Source organism: Sturnus vulgaris, chromosome 1 (assembly GCF_052056855.1).
Source record: "Sturnus vulgaris isolate bStuVul1 chromosome 1, bStuVul1.hap1, whole genome shotgun sequence".
NCBI classification, from domain to species: domain Eukaryota; kingdom Metazoa; phylum Chordata; class Aves; order Passeriformes; family Sturnidae; genus Sturnus; species Sturnus vulgaris.
Genome location: NC_142243.1, coordinates 10,277,314 through 10,283,121, shown reverse-complemented (window position 1 = coordinate 10,283,121; position 5,808 = coordinate 10,277,314). Strand labels below are relative to the sequence as shown.

At 49.7% G+C, this 5,808-nt stretch overlaps 1 protein-coding gene across 5 annotated transcripts in view; it reads left to right on the top strand.

Moving 5' to 3' along the window:
- Positions 1-5,808, top strand: part of DIP2C (DIP2 acetate--CoA ligase C (putative)) — a 313,844-nt gene that overhangs the window by 38,954 nt on the left and 269,082 nt on the right. The window lies entirely within an intron of this gene.

Genomic DNA, 5,808 nt, shown 5'->3' with positions numbered 1-5,808 from the left:
CTCTTCTCCAAGGAAATTCTTCCCGAACCCGGTGGGGTGGGGGGGGGGAGGAGTCGTGGGGTTTGCTGTCTGGGGGCTCCTTCTGGAGGTTTTCCCCCAAATTTGCCCAAGACCAGGACAAATAAATTTGGCGCCCAACGTGGGGCTCGAGAAAGTGGGAAAAAAACCTGTTCTAATAATAATAATTTGGTTCAAATTCTTTTGTGTTGGTATAGAGCAGTTATTGGCTATGTTGTTGGAATTCATGTCTTTTGGGGTGGAGGCTTGCATGGGATTTTGGTCCCTAGGGTTTTTTGAAGTCTTAATACCTCTGTGGTCCCTGGGTTTATTTGCTTATCCAGAAATAGCTCCGGTATTGTCCCTAATGCGTAGTTTCTGTAGCAGAGGGGCATTGACCAAAATATCCATCGGGCTGGGCTTGGTTTTAATGGCCTGCAGGAGATTTATAAAGGTGCTGGAATCTGTTCCAGGAATGTATGGTTCTTGGCTGTGGTTGTGCACTCAGTTTGTTAGAGGAGAAGCAGGGGATGAGGCTTTTCAGCCTTTGTTCTCCTTCTTCTCCTCTGAATTTGTTACATCCTTATTAGAGAATGTTCAGTTCCCCCTGAGTGTTAAAGAGACCATCTTTCTGGTGTTTAATATAGTAAGCTTTCTCTATACAGTCTGCAGTTTCTCTAGAATGAGAGCTGAGATTTCTAGAGGGGCTGAGACCCTTGACCCCAGAGTAGAGCCAGGCGTGAGGAATCCTGAATGGTGTGGGAAATGGGAGGATATGGGCCAAATCTTAAAGGAATTTTCTGACCCTACATCCTGGGATTTTCCATGTGAACAAATTCAGAACCCAGCTGAGGTAGCAAAGTACCTGAAAGAGAAGTGCCATGGTAATTCTAAGGAGAAGAAGATCATTGCAGTGAGCTGGGCCCTGGCATATGCTTACCGTACCCTGTTAGATACTGTAGGGCAGCAGACAGAGGAAGGGGGACAGGCAGATAAATCAGCCACTATCCCAGTCACTCAGGCTGCAGCCAACACCCCAGGCTCGAGGCCAACAACTACACCAGACAGTGAGCCTAAGCCAGCAGCTAAACCTGTCAGTAAGCCTCAACCAATGGCTGTTGCTACCAGCACGAGAAGTGGAAAGTGCACAGACAAGACTGATCGACCAGTGGATGATGATGATGATGATGCAGGAGAAGGACCCTCGACGCCTCCTGACATAAAACCAGGAGTCAAAGCAACTGGTAAAAGATCAGAGGCCAATATTGAGTCTTTTTCCCTAAAGGACCTCCGTGGCCTAAGAAAGGATTACACCCGACGACCTGATGAGTCTATAATTAGTTGGTTGGTCCGTCTTTGGGATGCTGCAGGCGAGGCTACAATTCTGGATGGCACTGAAGCCAGGCATTTGGGATCCCTGTCACATGATCCTGTCATCGACCAAGGAATGATGAGAGGGCCTAACCCTCACAGCCTCTGGGCACGGGTCCTGGACAGTGTAGCACAAAGATACCTGTGTGCAGATGATCTTTATATGCAGCAGACCCACTGGAAGACGATAGAACAAGGGATCCAACGCCTGAGAGAAATGGCAGTGGCAGAGATTATCTTCTCAGATGACATAACAACTAGGAATCCGGACTTGGTACCATGTACATCTGTGATGTGGCGAAAACTTGTACGACTTGGGCCCCATGAATATGCTTCTGCTTTAGCAATAATGAAGCGGGACGAGAGGGATGAGACCGTGCTTGATATGGCAAAGAAGCTCCGAGCATATGCAGATGCTGTGCATGGCCCAACACATGCCAGAATTGCAGCTGTGGAAACACGTCTGCAGAAATTAGAAGACAAGATAGAGGAGAATCATAAAAGACTCAGGGAGGAGATTAAAGAGGACCTTCTCCAAATCTCAGCAGTACAAATTAGAGGCCCTGGTATCCAACGCAGACGTTCCCCTGATGGGGAGAGGAGGTACACCCCACGAGCTGAGCTGTGGTTCTTCCTACGTGATTGCGGAGAAAACATGAGGAGATGGGATGGAAAATCTACTGCTGCTCTGGCACAACGGGTGCGTGAATTGAAGGAAGGCAAGACCCAAAGAGGAAGTTCCACCAAAAGGAGAGCAGCTCCAGTTGCCCGTAGCCAAGCTGCCAAGTATGATGATGATGATATATCTGATCCCCTTGAAGGAACCTCTAAGACATATGCCCAAGGAAAGAAGGATAAACAGGCTTAGAGGGGCCCTGCCTCTAGCCAGGGAGAGGCGAGGGAAAATCGTGTCTTCTGGACTGTGTGGATTCGTTGGCCTGGCACATCGGAACCACAAAAGTATAAAGCTTTGGTTGATACTGGTGCCCAATGCACATTAGTCCCATCAAGATATGTGGGGGCAGAATCTGTTTCTATTGCTGGTGTGACAGGTGGATCACAGGACTTTACCTTGGTGGAAGCTGATGTGAGCTTGACTGGACATGAATGGAAAAAACATCCTATTGTGACTGGCCCAGAGGCCCCATGCATTTTGGGCATAGATTACCTCCGAAGGGGGTATTTTAAAGATCCAAAAGGATTCAGGTGGGCATTTGGGATAGCAGCTGTGGTGACAGAGGGCATCCAGCAATTGAACACCTTGTCTGGACTGTCTGAGAATCCAAGTACTGTAGGACTTCTGAAAGGAGAAGAGCAAAAGGTACCAATTGCCACTTCCATAGTGCATCGCCGACAATACAGAACAACTCGAGATGCCGTGGTTCCCATCCATAAAATGATCCGTGAGCTGGAGAGCCAAGGGGTGGTCAGCAAAACCCACTCACCCTTCAACAGCCCCATCTGGCCTGTACGTAAATCTGAAGGAGAATGGAGACTGACCGTAGACTATCGTGCATTGAATGAGGTGACTCCACCACTGAGCGCTGCCGTGCCGGACATGCTGGAACTGCAGTACGAGCTGGAGTCCAAGGCAGCAAAGTGGTACGCCACTATCGATATCGCCAATGCATTTTTCTCCATTCCTCTGGCAGCAGAGTGCAGGCCTCAGTTCGCTTTCACATGGAGGGGAGTGCAGTACACCTGGAATCGTCTGCCCCAGGGGTGGAAGCACAGTCCTACTATCTGCCATGGACTGATCCAGACTACACTAGAAAAAGGTGAGGCTCCAGAACATTTACAATATATTGATGATATCATTGTGTGGGGGAACACAGCAGCAGAAGTGTTCAAGAAAGGAGAGAGAATCATCCAAATCCTCCTGGAAGCCGGCTTCGCCATCAAGAAGAGTAAAGTTAAGGGACCTGCTCGAGAGATCCAGTTCCTGGGAGTGAAGTGGCAAGATGGACGGCGTCAGATTCCTACTGATGTCATCAACAAAATCACAGCTATGTCCCCACCAACCAACAAGAAGGAGACACAAGCTTTCTTAGGCGCCATAGGTTTTTGGAGGATGCACATTCCTGAGTATAGTCAGATCGTGAGCCCTCTTTACCTGGTCACCCGCAAGAAGAACGATTTCCATTGGGGCCCTGAGCAGCAACAAGCTTTTGCCCAGATAAAGCAGGAAATTGCTCATGCAGTAGCCCTTGGCCCAGTCAGGACGGGACCAGATGTGAAGAACGTGCTCTACTCTGCAGCCGGGAACCATGGTCTGTCCTGGAGCCTGTGGCAGAAGGTGCCTGGTGAGACTCGAGGCCGACCATTAGGATTTTGGAGTCGGAGCTACAGAGGGTCTGAAGCTAACTACACCCCAACAGAGAAGGAGATCTTGGCTGCCTACGAAGGGGTCCAAGCAGCCTCAGAGGTGGTTGGCACAGAAGCACAACTCCTCCTGGCACCCCGACTGCCAGTGCTGGGGTGGATGTTCAGAGGAAAGGTTCCCTCAACCCACCATGCCACCAGTGCTACATGGAGCAAGTGGATTGCCCTCATTACACAGCGCACCCGGATTGGAAAACTGAATCGCCCTGGGATTTTGGAAGTAATTACAAATTGGCCTGAAGGTGAAAGTTTTGGTGTCACAGATGAGGAACAAGAACCAGTGACACGGGCTGAAGAAGCTCCACCATATAACCAACTGCCAGCAGAGGAAACACGCTATGCTCTATTCACCGACGGTTCCTGTCGCATTGTGGGGATGAATCGGAGGTGGAAAGCAGCCGTATGGAGCCCCACGCGACGGGTAGCAGAGGCCACTGAAGGAGAGGGTGGATCCAGTCAACTTGCTGAACTCAAAGCGGTTCAACTGGCCTTAGACATTGCTGAAAGAGAGAAGTGGCCAAAGCTTTACCTTTATACCGATTCATGGATGGTAGCCAATGCTCTGTGGGGATGGTTGGAGAGATGGAAAGAGGCTAACTGGCAGCGTAGAGGAAAACCAATTTGGGCTGCCGAAGAGTGGAAAGATATCGCTACCCGGTTAGAGAAATTACCTGTGAAGGTTCGCCATGTAGATGCCCATGTTCCCAGAAGTAGGGCTAATGAAGAGCAGAAAAACAATCAGCAGGTAGATCAGGCTGCAAAGATAGGGGTGTCGAAGATAGACCTTGATTGGGAACACAAAGGAGAGTTGTTCCTGGCTCGATGGGCCCATGATGCCTCAGGTCATCAGGGCAGAGATGCCACATATAAGTGGGCACGAGACCGAGGGGTGGATCTAACCATGGACAGTATTTCTCAAGTTATCCATGACTGTGAGACGTGCGCTGCCATCAAGCAAGCCAAGCGGGTGAAGCCCCTCTGGTATGGGGGGCGGTGGTCCAAGTACAAGTATGGAGAGGCCTGGCAGATTGACTACATCACACTGCCTCAAACCCGCCAGGGCAAGCGCTATGTACTGACCATGGTGGAAGCCACCACTGGATGGTTGGAGACCTACCCTGTGTCTCACGCTACAGCCCGTAACACCATCCTGGGCCTGGAAAAGCAGGTCCTTTGGAGGCATGGCACCCCTGAGAGGATTGAGTCAGACAATGGGACTCATTTCAAGAATAGCCTTATCAACACTTGGGCTAGGGAACATGGCATTGAGTGGGTGTACCATATCCCCTACCATGCACCAGCTGCAGGGAAGGTGGAAAGGTACAATGGACTGTTAAAAACCACCTTGAGAGCATTGGGTGGGGGATCATTCAAAAACTGGGAGCAGCATTTAGCAAAGGCCACTTGGTTAGTTAACACCCGGGGTTCCACCAACCGAGCGGGCCCTGCCCAGTCTAAGTCCCTGAATATAGTAGATGGAGACAAAGTCCCAGTGGCACATATCAGAGGTTTGTTGGGGAAGGCAGTTTGGATCAATTCTGCCCCGAGTACAGACAAACCCATTCGTGGGATTGTCTTTGCTCAAGGACCAGGTTGTACATGGTGGGTAATGCAGAGAGATGGAACAACACGATGTGTGCCTCAGGGAGATCTGATTGTGGGGTGAGGCAGCATGAGACAGAAGGAAATGTGTCCGAATAAGTGAAAGATGGAAATTTCTACTTGCTGAAGTTTTTACATGCTGTTTAGTATGTTCACGATATGGAGATAAGGGGTGGAATGTCCTAGGGTGATGTTATGGTGTTTCTATCTCCAATCGTGTGTCCTGATTATGTTTGGTATTATGTCCTGTGCTTCCAGGACTGAGTCTGAGAGTGAAGCTTTGTTTTGTCTTGTTATCAGCCGGCTCACCTCCCCCATGGTCTATGTTTAGGAGAGGTTTTAGCTCGGCTTGCTTGCTTGCTTGCTTGCTTGCTTGCCTGCTTGCTTGCCTGCTTGCTCGCTTCTGCCTTTTTCTTTCCTTCGCTTTGCCCTTGCTTTCTGCTTATTAGTTAGTTC